We start from the raw sequence: 17,934 nt of genomic DNA, 5'->3' as shown, positions 1-17,934 counted from the left end.
TATATATATATATATATATATATATACAGTATGTATATATACATTTCTTGTCCAGTTAACCTGAATTATATCCTGGTTTTTGAGGCTGGGCTTACATTATATGTTAACCCATTTTATGTTGCATGCAAAGAATTGTGGTTAATAAAATGTCTTTTTTAGTTCTTAGTTCCACTGTTTTTTTAAGAAAATGCTTGACAAAACTTGTACTTCTTGCAATACGAAGATCACAAATGCCTGGATGGACGGATTTGGCGCTGAAAATTTATTTTTTGTAGTCAGTAGTTAGTAGTTAGTTAGTTCCCAGACAGAAATTTCACATTGGAACATATCCTTCTTTATTGAACCACAGGCAATATACCCTGTCAATAACCCATAAACTACAAGGTTTCTGAGCTTCTCTGAGTGGAATTGTAGTGTGAAACTGTTGCCGAGGTATTCTTCGAACAAATAAGCTTTTCTGATTTGATTAGAGGAGGCTGGTTATCCTTCCGTGCCAATGGTATGTGTCTATTTTTTTATGTTTTTTTGAGAGGGAGAGAAAAAGCTTGTGCTGATGACAGCGAATGTGTTTTAGCGTGAGTCATACCACCCACTGCTGGTTGAAGATGATGAGACAAAGGAGCAGACAAGTGCCCTGACCCTGGAAAGCCATCAAAACACTGAAATACACTGAGCTTGCTTTGCCTGAATTGAAGTCGAGGACACTTTGAGCCGCAGCCGGAGGCAACGGTTACACACTGGGCTAGTGATAAGATAAGGGCTGATGGACAAAGAGCACTATTTTGGTACATAGAGTTACAGTAATAAGGTGTACAGTGCTGTAGCAGGAAGAAAACAGTGAGGCAGAAATTAACAATTTCATGGTTTCCATTCCAAGACATTGGACGTTTCTGTACAATTTAACACAGATATGATTTGAAAGTGCAAGTGTTTGGTAGATTCAAAGTAAATCTTTGGAAAGTTCCACTTCGGTAAACTTTGATCTGTGAATTTGCACCGTTGACCAATGGCACGGCATCCTGACAGGGATGACCTTTGAGGGGAGGAAGATTCCAAAAAGTAGGGAAGTATTGTCATTAATTAGCCTCCGTCAGTAGAAGTTGTTGTCCAGGTTAGTGACTGAACTAAGCTGACATCTGTGTACATGCAATTCTTTTGACTGGTAAGTCCTTTCCTGGTAGATCTGAGTCATACTCTGTCATTCATTTGCCACAGAAGCATTGTGTTGCTAATTTCCATGTCATTATGATGAGGTACAAAAGTACAAAGGTCTGAGTTTTGGGGGCAAATGGATATATTCAATGAGGAAATGAGTCACAACATAGACAGTCTATTGAGGAGAAACCTCTTCTAATGTGTTACTTCCAATTCAGAAGGAGTTAAATTGATTGTTTTATGGAAATTAGTTCAGTATTCTTCCTTTGTGAAATTCCAAACAATAATAGCAACTGTGGGTTGTCATTAACTTAATTAAGGTTAAGTAATTTTCAATGTAAGCTTTATTTGGTTTAATCTCTGTAATGCTTACAATATTGACTTGACCCAGAGTTCATTACCTATAGTTACTGCTACTACAGTACTACTATGACAGTAGCACAGGATGCAATTTTCTGCATATAATGGTTGATGAACAGCATACGTTTCACTTTTCTTGGCATCAGTCTGCTAATTTGTGTCAAACAAATCAAGTTTAAAAACATGGATGTTGAATTTGTGGAAAATGACTGGGCGGTTCTTTTACCTATCAAAATTAACCAGCCCAAAGCTGTAAACACAAAGGTTCAATCAAACCAATTAGTTAACGTAAGAATATCTCCAGTCCAGAGGAGTCTCTGGACTGCAGCCATTCCCCATGTCTGCTCTTAATTACTGGCCAAGGATAATTCTGTTTTCAATGGATGTAAGACTTCTCGACAGCCAAAGGCATTTTCCAACATTAGTATAACAAGACAAAGAGTCTGAAGCAGGGGTGTCAAACATATGGCCTGTGGGCCAGAACCAGGCCACCAAAGGGTCCAATCAGGCCCACTGGATGTCTTTGGAAAGTGTGAAAATTGCAGAAAAGAAATTACTTCCAATTCCAAATGTACCACTTTAATCTCAGAGAATATCCGTGTTCTTCTCTACTATAATCTAAGAAATTCTGAGTTTTTTTCTCAGAATATTACCTCTCTTTCCCGGGTCCGAAACATTATTTGTTTTCTTACAATGGCCTCAGAACGCTGCCGTAGTAGCAGCAACTTGCGTTTGACAACATCGAGCAAGAAACTCTGTTGCAGACAAAGTTTCTGATCTTTCTGGAGTGGTCTACTGGTCCAGCCAACTTGAGATCAAATTAGGCGTTTGTGTCCGTTGAACTAAAATGAGTTTGACACCCCTGGTCTACAGCCATGCCATGCTACAGGTTCTGTCAAGCTGTACTTGAGCAACAGGCAAATATGAGAATGGCCAACGTTGCCAGGCAGCTAGCATGGCTAAGAGGCTTGGACAGTAGTGACAGAATTCTGCTTTATAGTATCGGGTTGGAAAAGAACAGAGACTATTGTCACAGTGTAGAACTTTAGAAGTTACTCTTACTCAGACAGCTGGGTATAGATGGTTTGGCAGACGCACATATCCATGGCCTCTAAGAAATACATTCACACACACATGAATTATGTGACATGCATCACTAGGCTATCAGGACGCACAATCGCTCTCTAACCTCAACCAAGTGCTTTGTGTCGCCTTGTGGGCCAGGTAACCATGATAATGTAAAAGTCAATCTTTTATTGACGATCAAATTAATTTTGTATTTGTACCTGTTGTTCTTGCCGTTTGCCCCACCCCCGAGGATCACAATGGAAATAGCCTGTGGGCTTTATTGTGTAATTTAATCCCCTGACAGTATGTAGGTCAGCATGCTTCTATATTTTATAAAATCTCAGATACTGTAGTAAAATACAGTACAGCTCTTTATTTCCTCTGTGGAAGTGTACAGTCAAGGTTTAACTTTTAGCATCTCTACTTGTCGTCTTCTTTTCTCTCTGCCTCTGTGTTCTTGTTCTGATGAATGCTCATTTCTCCATTTGAGTTCCGTCCTCAGCTCAGAGAAACAAACTGTCGAGGGTTGAATCTTCGGCTCTAATGCGTATGATCAAAGCAGTGTGTGATTCGGTGAGCTGAGATCAGTCAGTCAGGGCTTTACGCAAACTGGCAGGTGCGTCACACACAGAGACAGCAGAGCACTGTCATAATAAAGAAGAGCAAACAACATATTATCTTGACAATGTCTGCCGCATGCAACACACACACACACACACACACACAGAATACATCTGATACAATTTTTCACTAAGACAGCAATTTGTCATAGCAAAATACCATAAATAACTGTATGTAGGTATGTAAATGTATTGTCACATTCACCTAACAAGAATGTGTTGTTGCCACTATCTTAACATTATAATAAGATTTCTTTTGTTTTTCTATTGGTAAGACACATTGCTGTTGAGGGTTTCCTCATATACTCTTTTCAGGCAAAACAAGCCCAGAGCCATGTTACTGCAACTAGACCAACAAGCCATGCCATGGATTTACATGCTCTTAGTACATCTTTAACGTTCTAACACTCTAAGTCCATTTCCAATTCAAGCGTTAACTCTTAAACTTTGGGTTTCCAGCCTTGAAAAAGTCTAATTTTCATTAATTTAATGACATTTCAAATGTAATATCAGACACACTTGGATTGTTGTGGTAATTCACAGCAACAGTAAAGTAAAGTTGGTTAAGGGACACCTGTTTTTTTCTTTATAAATCCTGACAAGTTGGGTAAATCTAAATCTGGGTTGTATCTGAGGTCTCTTTTATATAGACCTTAGTGGTCCCTAATACTGTATTGAAGTCTCTTTTATATAGACCTTAGTGGTCCCCTAATACTGTATCTGAAGTCTCTTTATATGACCTAGTGGTCCCAATACTGTATCTGAAGTCTCTTTTATATAGACCTTAGTGGTCCCCCAATACTTTATCTGAAGTCTCTTTATATAGACCATGGGTCCCCTAATACTGATCTGAGTCTTTTATATAGACCTTATGGGTCCCTAATACTGTATCTGAAGTCTCTTTTATATAGACCTTAGTGGTCCCCTAATACTGATCTGAAGTCTCTTTTATATAGACTTAGTGGTCCCTAATACTGTATCTGAAGTCTCTTTTATATAGACCTTAGTGGTCCCTAATACTGTATCGAAGTCTCTTTATATAGACCTGGTGGTCCCTAATACGTATCTGAAGTCTCTTTTTATATAGACCTTAGTGGTCCCTAATACTGTATCTGAAGTCTCTTTATGAGACCTTAGTGGTCCCCTAATACTGTATCTGAAGTCTCTTTTATTATACCCTAGTGGTCCCCTAATACTGATCTGAAGTCTCTTTATATAGACTTAGTGGTCCCCTAATACTGTATCTAAGTCTCTTTTATATAGACCTTAGTGGTCCCCTAATACTTATCTGAAGTCTCTTTTATATAGACCTTAGTGTCCCCTAATACTGTCTGAATCTCTCTCATATAGACCTTAGTGGTCCCCTAATACTGTACTGGTCTCTTTTATATAGACCTTAGTTTCCTCTAATACTGTATCTGAAGTCTCTTTTATATAGACCTTAGTGTCCCTAATACTGTATCTGAAGTCTCTTTTATATAGACCTTAGTGGTCCCCTAATACTGTATCTGAAGTCTCTTTATATAGACCTTAGTGGTCCCCTAATACTGTATCTGAAGTCTTTTTATATAGACCTTAGTGGTCCCTAATACTGTATCGAAGTCTCTTTATACAGACCTTAGTGGTCCCGATACTTAGCTGAAGTCTCTTTCCTAAAATCCAGCCTTGGTGCAGAATTCCAGCCACTAGAGGCAGTCCCACAATGAGCTTTCCTTAGTTTGTGCCATTTCTGAGTCTGTAGCTTTAAATGCTATTGAGGAGGAGAGAGGGGGAACAAGGTGTTGGGTGGGGGTGTGGCCTTAACTAACTTCCACTTTGCTTGTTTGCAAGCCATGATGTCTCTGTCTCACCTGTGCGGGCCAAATACTCTGGGGGGGCAAAGCATAGAAAGTGGAGGTAACCTTACCCCTTATGACATCATGAGGGGGTTTCCAGATCAGCCCATCTGAGCTTTCATTTTTTCAAAGGCAGAGCAGGATACCCAGGGCTCGGTTTACACCTATCACCATTTCTAGCCACTGGGGGGGCCATAGGCAGGCTGGGGGAACTCATGTTAATGTTAAAAAACCTCATAGAGTGAAGTTTTCATGCCATGGAACCTTTGATAAAATGTTGTCTATTGAGGATGAATGTTGTTTTGCTCTCTAGTTTAAAAATGTTTATCACAGTATTTCTTGCTGGTTTGCATGACCTCCATCCAGACTTGGTCTACTTCAACAGATGACTTTGAACTCCATTGCTAAAGAAGACAGGGAGTGGTGGTTAAAAGCTCCAGAACAAGATAGTAAGCGGACCTTGAGTTGAGATCTTTTGTCGTTATTGTTCAACGTTATTGTTTGAATTGATTATTTTTACAAACCTGTACAATTCTCTTCTTTATAACGTTAAACCATTGCGTCCCATTTCTCTCTCTCTCTCTCTGCTTTTCATGTAACCCATTGATTCTCTAATATTCTTATTTTATTATGTTATACAAGACATAAACAAAGTCCTTCCATGCTGTCCACAGTAATATGACCATAATGTATAATTCAAATATATGTACATGCTGTGGCATCAAAGAAGAAATCCAATGCCAGCACAAAAATAATAGCTTGCTTTAATCAAAAGCCTAACATAAACCCATGGTGGTTTAACCGAAGAGTCCCCATGGAGCTCACAGCAGAGCACCGAGCCCTGAGTGACGTCTGCAGGATGAACAGTCATCTCCCTCTCTGCAGTAGCAACTCACTGACAACTGGTGGCAGTCATGTGCTTCTGGAGCCGCATGGCTAGTCTGTCATACTCCAACATCCTCCAACACCTCCAAACACATACATGCATGTGCACATACATACAGAGGAACCCACGCTCCTACACATACACACACTTAAACACACAAATACATGCATGCATACGCATGCATGCACAGATGATCACACCCACGTACACAAGTAGGACTGAGACTTTGAGATCATCCCTCGCAGATCATCATGTGTGATTGAAAAGAGTTTCATTTTAACCCAACCTTCCCCGGTCTTATTCTTTGCCAAAGCCTCGGCCTCGGCCTCTCCAGCTGGCTGTCTCCAAGCAGCCGTGACACTGCAGAGATTTAGAGGAGTGTGGGCAAAGAGATGGACACAAGGCTCATTGAAGGAGGAAGATTAGTTCCAATTGGGAGGAGGAGGTTGGGGGGAGGGGGAGGGGTAGTTGGCCTCCATAACACCCTGTCTTCCAGCTTCACCCTGCAAACGCTTGGATGGACTGTGGACCGGAAGGATTGGATCCCCGGGCAACGATAAAGCCGCTCCTAACGACGTGTTTTTATATCCACTCTGCTGCTATGCAGAAAGGACACATTTATGACTCACAGCACAACCAGTACTGAAATGTCAATATGTGGGTAAATGAACATGTCAAGAGCATATTATTTGGAAAAAAGAAAGTTTACCACCTTTTTATACTGAAATCTTTAGTATCCATTGTATCAAGGCATATCTAACAGGGGAAGAGTTTCACCTAAATTCAAACGATCTGTTAGAGAGGCTTGTCTTTTTTCAAAGATAATTTTTTGGGGCTTTTTACTCTTGATTTCAAAGCGACAGTGGATAGACAGGAAAGGTGGGAGAGATGGGGGGTGAGCTAGAGGTTGCCCCAGAATCCCTCAAAAAATCCCCAAAATACATTGTATTTTGAAATTAAGAAAATGGTAAGATAAATGTAGTTTTCACTTAGGTAAAAAATTATAAAAATGTGTTAAAACAAATTAATTATGTTGAAAAATAAACGATGGGGTGCCCTGTTGGTGTATTCTATAAGCTGCTCACCATGAACCTCAACATCCTCAATTGGCGTCCGGCCAAAGATCATTGTTGTAATGTTGATGCCCACATCTTTCTATTCCCTCATTTCCTGTCTTCTTTTTTACATAAGAGCATAACAATGCCCCAAAAACTTGAATAATTGCTTAAATTCTAAAGGGTGACCTCTGACCTTGAACCTTGAAATGGGTAATGTTGAGTGAACATGCATGTTGCCATTCGTTGCTATTGTTATCCATTAGGAAGGAAAAAAGCCTTCTTGTGGCTACATGATACAGCAGTTGGAAGGTAAGTTCATCAATACACTGCATACACAGTAGGTGACATAGCACGTCCAGCTGAATCATCAGAACAACAACTGTGTTAGAAAATATCTGGTTACTTGGTACAGTTGAAAGTACAAGACTGTGTACATGATACACAATGGAATGAAGGAAGTTGACTACATTCCTTCTGTTGCATTACAGGAAGAAGACTTTAACAGCAGCTTTTTGGCTCTGGTATACACCTTTGTTTCTAGTAATGGTTGGATGAAGAGTCATAGAAATTGGTTTGTTTCAAACAAACTGAACCCTTTGCTTGTGATTTTATAGTTTGCTATCAGTGTCCTGTCCAGTGTCTGAGTGGCTGAATGGATCCACCTAACCAATGGGATTGCAATGCACTTCAAAGAGAATGAGAGATCCATGGGATGTGGTGGACAATCAGTCAATATCCACCAACGTTGCCAAGTTATGTGTGGGCTTCAAAAACAAATTAGTCTGACTCAGCAGATGTAGACTGTGGGTATAGGCCTGCCATTGGCCGCCATACTCCTCCCCTCCCACTTTGCCAGGGCACAGTGACCCCATCCTGAGTTTAGCGACGTTTGGGATTGGTTTAAAGAAAAAGAAACAAGCCAGAGTGTTGTTTTTCCCTTTAGCAGAATGATAATGGTTGCCTCCAGAACCTTTGTCTATCGCTGACACAGCAATGTCAAGACTGATCTAGCTACATGAGTGTAGGAACAAAGACACACCAAGTCACTAAAATCGAAGTTTTGTCCCAGCATGATATCACCAACAAAGCTTTTGGACCGGCTTATGTCATCACTCCACTCAACAGTTGCTCCGTGTTGAAGACGGGGGTTGTGCTGATCATGCAGTTCCCACTGGGAATGTGTGAAACACTGTGTAGCTGTACAAGGGCATTACACATAAAGCAAAGACCCACCGGACATTTAGTGTTAACCCTTGTGTTGTCTTCCTGTCAAAACTGAAAATCAACAATTTTGCTGACGCTTTTTATCGATGTTTTTAACTTATTCTTACATTGTTGTCCCTTTTTTTAATCACTTTTGATGTTTTTTTTTCATGTTTGTCCCTTTTTTGACGTTTTCAACACGTAACACTAAGTTATTAACTTTAATTTTACAGTTATCTTTGGAATTTATGGTCAATAAACCTCATTTATAGGATATTATACCTAATGTTTGAGTTAGAAAAGCAGAAATTCGGAATTATGTAGACAAAATTAAAGGAAAGTATGTTGATGAATAATTACAGACTGGAATATGTCAACTTTTACTCACTATTATTTCAAAACCACTTCAATTTATTTCAAACGCTAGAAAATTGAATAAGACGCCCCAAAATTACCCATCAAAATCACCTGTTGTGTGGAATCAATCATGTTATATTTGGTGATTACAATTGGGTAGTTAAAAAGGACATTGATATAGGAAAATGGGTCAATTTGACCCGAGGACAACGTGAGGGTTAAGACATTTCACATTACTCAGCTCCCGTGGTGGAGTTTTTAATGTATTATTGGCAAAAAAAAAATGGCACATTTTTTGGGGGGAAAAAGTTTATCCAGTTAACTTCCTTTTTAAACAATAATAGAATCTTAGATCAATTTCAATCAGGCTTCGGATTTACACATAGTTCAGAGACAGTTCTCCTTAAAGTGACTAGTGACCTGTTACATGCACATGCAGGGCCCTGTTCTGTTTTAGTTCTTCTTGATTGATTTGGTCGGAATCTCCGGTTCTGACTTTAACTGGTTTAGATCGTATTTGTGTGACAGAACTTTCCCAGTAGTGCTTGGCAGCTCCTCCTCCTCCTTCAATCACATTACTTGTGGAGTGCCACAAGGTTCTGTTCTGGTTCCATTCACTTTAGGTGCTTCCGTTGGGTCACACAATGCAAAAACATGTGTCCCAAAACTGTTATGTGGATGATACCCAGCTGTATATACCCAATATTCCTCAACACCCCAATTGCCTAATTTACCAGCATATTTGCCTAAACAAAATAAAGAGTGGATGCATCAAATTAACTTTCAACTTAATAATACTAAAAACAAGGTTTCAGTCCACACTGTGCACCTACCAGCTGGGTTGTTTAGCTTCCTATGCCACACATTCTGCCAGAAACGTAGGAGTCAAATATAAACAAACCTTTCCTTTGAAAAGCTTTTGTAAAACCATTATTTTTTTCTAGACTCAATAATTGCAAATCCTTGTATTCCTGCCTCACTCAGAAGCAACTAGCACAGCTACAACTGGTTCAGTAGTCTGCTACTGGGCTATTAAGGGCACTTACAGACGGTTGCACATTAAACCTGTCCTAGCATCATTGTAATGACTTCCTCTAAATTTTAGAATCAATTTAAAAAAAAATTGAATTTGTACTTACTTTTAAATCACAATTTGGACTGGCCTCAGATTCTATTATGGATCACTTAACACCCAATGAGCCTTGATTCCATCTGAGACCTTCTAGGCAGCTACTTTATGCTGTTCCCAGGTCTAAGGTCCAGTTTTGTGACTAGAGATGATCAGGTGGATCAGGCTTATGCTGTCTGAGCTCCCAAACATTGATCTATATCTTTATCTTATTTTGGCGATGGCAATATGTAGTGTTCTAAGTCAGCAGTAGAATTAACCAGATCCGGGTAGATTTGTCAGTCTGGGGTGTATTTCACATTGTATCTGCCAATGCTCCGCTGCTTTCTTCGACCATCTCTCAGTCTGGTCCCGTGCTCTCTCACTGAGCAGTGTGACAGGGTCAGTGGCTAGCAGCTAGAGCGGAAAAAGCCAATGTGTGCTACTTTTACCAATATATCTTTTGCCTTTCTAATGCAAACAACGTCAAACTCGGCACAGAACTTACTCGTGCCCGTAGCAAGACACCTGTCAAGGTTGAAATCCATCGGCCTAATGGTTTGAGACATATGCGAATATCAGACACACAGACAGACAGACAGATGTTCCTGTAATTTACAGATAGAAGATATGTTGCACTGTTTAAATAATTATTTTGACTTTTGCATCATTTATCTGTTTTTGTCTTGTGAAGCACTTCCTTTGAAAAATGCTATATAAATACATGTATTTTATTCCTATTCTTATTATGTATTCATAACATATATTGACTTTTCCTAATACAGTAGGTGTAATAACCTGTTTCTTACAACAAGTCCTCCAAATTAAAAGACAAAATAGATTGTTTGTCCCCTGTAGTAGGACACAGTGTTTCCTGATTGGACGTCACTATTGGCCACAGTCTGTGACATCAGAACTGTTACAAAAATGAATGACACTAAAACCAGGAGCTGGGCCAGACATGAACCCGGAACGCTGAACCTTAAGGCCGTTTTATGATTCTGCATCTAATCGACGACGTACCCCTTCAGACCCCTCTACGTCTACGCCAGACGCCATAGCCTACGGGAACCTCTTGAAAAATGTAACTACACGTCTCTCGGCCGTGGCTTGGTAGCGTTCCATTTCCCCCGACTCATCTCCTGGTTCTTCTTCATATAGAAACACCAGGCCACTTACGTAGGCTATGGCGACAGATCTGCGTGGAGCCTTCGCACAAGCATAAAACATCCTTCAGAGTGTAATTATTGAGTAAAAGTCGACATATTCCAGTCTCTGATTATCCATCAACATCCATTCCTCTAATTTTAGTCTAAATAATTCCTAATTTCTTCTTTTCTAACTCAAACATTAGGTATAATTTCCTATAAATGAGGTTCATTGACAATATATTCCACAATTAACTGTAGAACTAAAGTTAAGTTAGTGTTACGTAGTGTTGAAAATGTCAAAAAAGAGAAAAATGTTCAAAAAAGTGTCAAGAGTGTTGGAAAAAGGGACAAAAACAGAAGAAAAAGTGTTGATTTTCAATTTTGACAGGAAGACAACATGATGGTTAAACAGAAGTTTTCAGTGTAAAAACAAATGAACGTACTTGGTTCAGGACCTTAGTACATGATGATGATGATGATGATGTCATTAGGGCGGGGGCTCATTGTTTCCGAACCCCAACCAATCATTTTTGTTGCTTCAACCTAAAGTTTACTGCAAAAACTTAACTAGTTCCATTTCACAACGTTTACATTTTTGAGTCTGCAACTACTACTACTACTACTACTAATAATAATATTAATAATAATAGTGTATAGTTTATCAATCCCACAAGGGGAAATTACAATTTACACTTGTTATTGCACACATCACACACAGGCTTGAACTATACACACATGGTCAGTACCTATACATGCAGTAATGGACAGAGGTCAGAGTGGGGGGGCTGCACACGGAAAGGCGCCCCACCATATAAACCCCCGGGTATATACATTTATTGGAAAAGTTGACATTAAGAATAATACAATATAAGGGTATCCTGCCCTAAACACAGTAACTTTGAAATCAATAATGCCATGAGTTATGCACAGTCAGTATGAATGTTATATGATTTGACTGAACATTATATCATGGCAAGCCAGTAAACCATAATCTATCATCGATGCGCCAACTATTGATTTGTTGGGACAGCAAACACACTTTGAAGCAATTTTTCTTTTTTTTTCATAGTTACTGCCTTAGCCTTCGTAGTGCAGTATATAATATCACAGACTAATACTTTAGGCCTTTTTTATACTGCTTTGAAAATTTAACTTTTTCTATTTCTAATACAACACAATTATATATGTAGCACATTGAATTGTCCCATATCCATGTTGCTTTGGTGTGTTACCTGTGCGTACCTCTGAGGTAGACTACAGTACATACTGTACTTCATCCTCAAACAAACTCCTTACCTACGTACAAATACCCTGTTCCCCCTCTGGCCCTAAATCCTATTAGGTTTTAGGAGGGAAGAGGAGCTGAATATGTAAGAAGTTGAGACGGCAGCGGCTGTGTGCTGAAGCCTTGAAGACAGAAGGGAGGGAGACAGATCAGAGAGACAGACAGAGAGAGACAGACATAGAGGGACATGGTGGAGGCGGGAGGGGGATGGAGGGGAGAAGGTTACAGCTGTGGGAGTCGATTAGCATACTGCTACAGGGACCGAGTTGTTTTTCGTTACACTTTCCATAGAGCATGCCTTTCTATGAGTTTCCTTCAGGGAAACACTTGTTTAAGGTGGTAAAGTATTTAATAGCAGTGACAGTGCGTGGTCATGGAAATGTGCTCCAGGTTATCTTCCATATGATAAATGGTTTTGAAAAAGAAACACTAACAGGTCAGTGCCCACAGTTTAAAAAACGTTTTTTAACAGGGTTTCTCTGATGAAAATCAATATTTCATGCCGCTTCTTTAAAGCTTTATGAATCAGAACTAATGTGGATGAGAGCACAGCACTATGAATTAACCATATTTACTATTTAAGATTGGCAGAGGTGGAAAAAAACAAAAAAAACAGGGGCGTCGTACTGCAGGGGAGGGAATCCTATATATTCAAACCTTTATTATACGTATTCCGACATTCATTCCATATATTCAAACTTTTTTCCATATGTGTTCTGATTTTCATTCCATATACAGTATTCCAACTGGTTTCCCTAACCCTAACCAATTGCTTTGAATTGCCTTTATAGAACTAATATGGTTTTGTACACCAGAAGAAACTAAGAGTGTATAGCAGCGTTGCTTTGAGCTAAATGCTAACGTGAGCATGACACTAGCATGGTGATGTATGAAACATATCACCAAGAGTTACGCTAATAACAGGAGGACTCAAACGCAAGGCTCAAGGAACGCAAAAGGACATATTGTTCTGTGGAGAAGGGGAAGTGGGGAGGCAGACGCCATGGACAGGGACGAAGAGACGGAGGGTTCCATCCGTGCTAGCATGGCCTAAAATGTGCCTAAACTGTATGTGGTTATGCAAATCAGCTGTATATGAAATCATTTGTGGTGGATTTTTATACTTTACAGAATATGGGCACATGTACTTACACATTCACAAACTTGTTTTACAAAAACTCCCAGGAGACCCCTACTTAATATTAGTTCTGTTTGATCAAGAGTGTATTCTCCAAAGACATAATGTAGTTTCCTGTCTTCAGTCTGTTTATCCATGGCCCTTGGGTAATTTTGTCCACATCTCTTTTTATTTGATAGAAGGCACAGAAACTCACAGCAGAGGGCTGTTTTGATCATGTTAGAAACCGAAAACACAGAGTAGTGACACACTGAAGCTGTGTAACATCCTCCCAGCAAGAAATCATTCATTTTTGTTGATAAATAGAGCGATCACACTGATTTCATTTCAACAAAAGCAGATCACATTTGGGGCTGAAAATGGATATTCCCTGTTGCCTGATGCTCTTGCAATGTTCTCTACTCGTCTCGTTCCGTGTGCGACGCTGAGAAGGAGCCTTTGGAAAAACACAGCAACTCAACGAGCCACCAGAGAACAATTCCCCACGGATCCCAACGCTGCTCTATCACGTTTTGTCCATGCATGACCGACTGCATTTGTCAATAAGTGCAGTGAAAGCAGTCACAGTTTAATTGTTTCGACAATGACATTTTGACTGGCTGATGTTACTTGCTTGCCGGTTTTTCACTTACATCGGCATTGATTCCCTCCCCAATGGTCAACTCCCCAGGCTCCCATGGGGTCAAAGGCTAAAGCACTGTCTTATCATTTTGAATGATGACGCACATTGTTCACAGCTGATTAAAATAACAACTATTGCAGGTATAATAGGCTTCAGTCTGCATATCTGAACTAAAACTTCCCCTTCATCCCACAATTCCTGCGTTTGCAACTGATGCTGCTGAATCATGGACGGACTCCATTGCATCTCATTCCTGTTCACTGTAAAAAAGCTTTTTTTAATCACCTTCAAATTTAACTGAAGCCATTATATAAGTACACAACCTTTGACTCATGTATCCTTGCACAAACCTGGTTTCTAAATGGAATTAAAGGCACACAGCAGATTGCTTTACCCCTACCCCCACCTACGGCTACTCTGTTCTAATCCAGCCACAGGTCTTCTCTGGCTGTCAGGGTCCTCACGGGGATTGGCAGTTTAATTAACTTCATATCTCTGTGTGCTGCTGGTGCAGCTACTTCTCTCTGCACAAGAGGATGTATGTGTGGGAGCCATGATTGCCACGTCTGTTACATGATAACATCCTGAAGCTGCGTTGGTCTAATCTACCAACACACAGAAAGTGAAAATCAAGAGTTACTGATGGTCACCAAACTTCAGTGTTGAGAGTTGTAGGGCATGCTGTTGATGAAAAAGCACTGAAACAGTGAAATCCAAATGTCATCAACCAACTTCTATGCTGCTTTTGAAACAAAATGCATCATGTGGGACACACTCAGTCATGTTTATTACCCCAATTATAGGCCGTAGTTAGACTGATGGAATTAAAAATGATCAAATTGCTATGTGTAATGTGCAAAGGGTCGCTTGTACTGGCTAACTCACAGATACCTACCACCAACTCTGCAGTCTCCCAGGGCTATTAGCCTATTTTAGCTCATTTGTTTGGTTTTGTCAGCCCAAAACCTTGGCTCTCATCAGCTTTGTTTCCAGCAACAGCAGGCAGCTGTTTTCTGTGAAAAAGGTCCGATAACCCCCTCTGTACCCCACCTGCTCAGCACCAAACAACAGACCGACACAGTTAGCAACTGGCTGGGGAAGATAGATAGATAGATAGATAGATAGATAGATAGATAGATAGATCCATCCATCCATCCATCCATCCATCCATCCTGGAGGAAATTTTAGGCATCCAGCAGCAAGACAACCATAACACAACAAAAACATATGCACACATAGATCACACAAACTGTGCATAACAATACAAATAAAAATCACTCACAGAAATGCAATGACCATCATAAGGTGACATACTGTTGCACAGTGCAGTGCTATAAACTGACTGACTGAATAAGAATAAGAACATTATGTTACAGGGAATACATTATAAGATGTAAAATGCAGATGTTATGACCACAGTCCAGATTATGTATGAGGGCTATCATAGCCAATAATAAAGGTGTACAACAGACAAGTGATAGGAGGGTAAGGGCTGAGAGAGACAGGCTCATTCTGAAAAGCAGCTCAAGAGAAAGAAATTTCCCTCAGGAGTTGGTGGAGACCAAACCAGCTAAAAGGAGAGTGACTTATGGACAGTTCCATTGTATTTTAGTAGAAAGAGAACCACTCGTCCTGGTACAATATGTATGTAATGTATTGTGTGGTTCTGGACGAGCTATGTACTGTCTAACAAACAACTAAAAAACCCTGATGATGCCATAGTTATGTCATCAGGGCTTGGAAGTTTAAATCTGTTACAGAACATCTGTGTGCAAACAGGGTGTGAAGTTTAAAATAAATTGATTGAAGAGCCCCAAATCCCATGTTTTATTATAAACGAAAATACTCTCTTCAAATGATCAGCCAATTAAACACCAAATTGACCGTTTACAGTTTTTATTAATTCGGAGGATTTTTCTGCATTGAGTAGTTTTACTTTGAATACTGTAAGTACATTTTCCTGATGATACTTACATACTTTTTACTCAAGTTAGATGTTCAATGCAGGGGTTTCACTTGCTACAGATTTTTCCAGTGTGCTTAAAAGTATTACTACTTTTAAGTAAAGTATCTGAATACTTCTTGCACCACTGACTACTGGTAAGCCTGTAGCAGAAGTTGAAGAAACTTAAAATGTTGCTTAAAAAACTGTATTATTTCCCCTTTAATGCTATCATAATGGGCAGTGGTGACAACAGTGCTCTCTGCTCTCAAGTCTAAGACTCTGGCCAAGATCAGTATCCCTCAGCAACATCATGTAATTACCATTGATAGCTTCATGGACTCATTACCAAATCAGATGGCCTCAGGGAACCAGTGTCCAGCTACTGAGGGGGTTATTGGCTTTCTGGTAGATTGCAGTATACCGGCCAATGCTGTGAAGAAATACAAACAACAAACAAATACTGTTTTAATTTAATTACAATGGTACAGTGATGTAACAGTAGGGACAGGAAGATCAGAGGATGAAATAAGAGATGGCAGCCCTCTGTACCAGCTCCAAGCTGAGACGACATTAGGTCAAAATTCATTCAAATATTTTTCCTAATTTCAACAGATGAGCCTTTTCTAGCCTGGAATATGTCCAGAGAGAGAGAAAGAGAGAGAGAGAGAGAAGGACGACAAGAAAAATCTCTGCAATTAAACTACACTGGCCCTTAATTAAATATTGTGTGGTTTAATTAGGAAATTATCTCTGAAGTTAACTGTTTTTTCAGATGTTACAGCAGAGGCTTTATGGAGGCAGGATGGACAGTGGAAACTCAGGGGAAATGGTGTGGGGGGGGGCTAAAGAGACACTCATCCATTGTTCAAATGTAATATAATTTCCTTCAATTGTCCGGAATAGAAATTTTCATCAAGGGGAAGTGAAAATGTTAGGCAATTAGTGGACAGGTTGTTCTTCAGCAGAGGGTCTGACAAGAGGGGAGTGACTGAAGGTGAGATGGTAGATGAGCGAGGATAATTAAAAATCAATTAGGATCACCACTATTAAATCGCACCTGGAGAAACCCAACATGAGGCGTGGCAGGGGCATGAGGGTGCAGTGATCAGGGGTGAGGAAAACAGCTGCTTCAATGCTTCCATTGGACAACAATGATCTGTTAGTCTGTTACTAATCTGGAATCGCAAGACCTCAGTCCAGATCACAGTGGAGGAAGGTCTGCCATCACTCGTGGGTAGGAGAAAAAATGTCAGGGGTTATTTGCATTTCTTTAAACTAATCCCAATTGTCTTGGGCTCCGGGCTTCCAGGGTTAGTTGGTCATGATAGAAACATGGGGAGGGGGGGGGGGGGGGGGGGGGGGGTCGGGAGAACTTGCTCTGCTTTAGAACGTCAACAGACCATGCAGGAACTCATGGTGCACCTGTAAAGGGTAAATGCTGTATTCCTTGTCAGTCTTTACAATCATTTTCTGAACAAACCAGGCAGGCCTGCCTCATTGCAAGAGAAAAAATTTCTTCAAACCTGCTATTTTCAGCGTAGAGCGGTTGCTCAGGGGTTCAGGTCCCTGCTCCTCAATGCGACCAGAGGTCATCATAAACACAAAGACCGTCAAAAGAGAGAAACATCTGTTAAATGACCCGTCTCCAATCCGGACTCCTTTTTGATTAATCCTTTTGGCCAGATTGCCATGACTTTTGCTACGGTTAATCATGTTCCTATTGAATTATTTCTAATGATTTTTGATGACCTTATGACCTTTACTTCAAGTCTGTTCTTTTTAAACTTTCCAATCTGAAAATACATTTTGAGTTTTAATCAAATGTTGCTACCAAGAGAAAAAAAACCTTTCTGACTTAGACACCTTCAGGTTAAGTTTGTGATCTTTCTCTATATAACTCCCTATTTAAAGACTAAAAAGTAGCAGGTAATAAGAAATAAGAAATTATCAACCTTGTTATGAGACTGAATGAATGCAATGGTTCTTCCAGTATTTTTCTATATTTTGCGATGTTCAGTGCTATCATAAGTTGCTTATTTCATCAATGCATATTTGCAATGAAACTTGTGGAGCCCATGAGGTGACATGAACTCAATTGTGTTTATTAAATCACACACACACACACACACACACACACACACAC

At 39.9% G+C, this 17,934-nt stretch overlaps 1 long non-coding RNA gene across 1 annotated transcript in view; it reads left to right on the top strand.

Annotated features, from left to right (window-relative positions):
- LOC116690635 (uncharacterized) overlaps positions 1–15,377 on the top strand; it is a 25,291-nt gene extending 9,914 nt beyond the window's left edge. The window contains exons 2-3 of the long non-coding RNA XR_004332322.1: positions 1,095–1,105; positions 15,367–15,377. This is a non-coding gene — a long non-coding RNA (uncharacterized LOC116690635). The remainder of the gene's footprint in view (positions 1–1,094; positions 1,106–15,366) is intronic.
- Positions 15,378–17,934: the final 2,557 nt, after the last annotated feature.

This window comes from Etheostoma spectabile, chromosome 6 (assembly GCF_008692095.1).
Source record: "Etheostoma spectabile isolate EspeVRDwgs_2016 chromosome 6, UIUC_Espe_1.0, whole genome shotgun sequence".
Taxonomy (NCBI): domain Eukaryota; kingdom Metazoa; phylum Chordata; class Actinopteri; order Perciformes; family Percidae; genus Etheostoma; species Etheostoma spectabile.
Note: the sequence above shows the minus strand (reverse complement) of the source record. Positions and strands in the feature narration are given on the sequence as shown.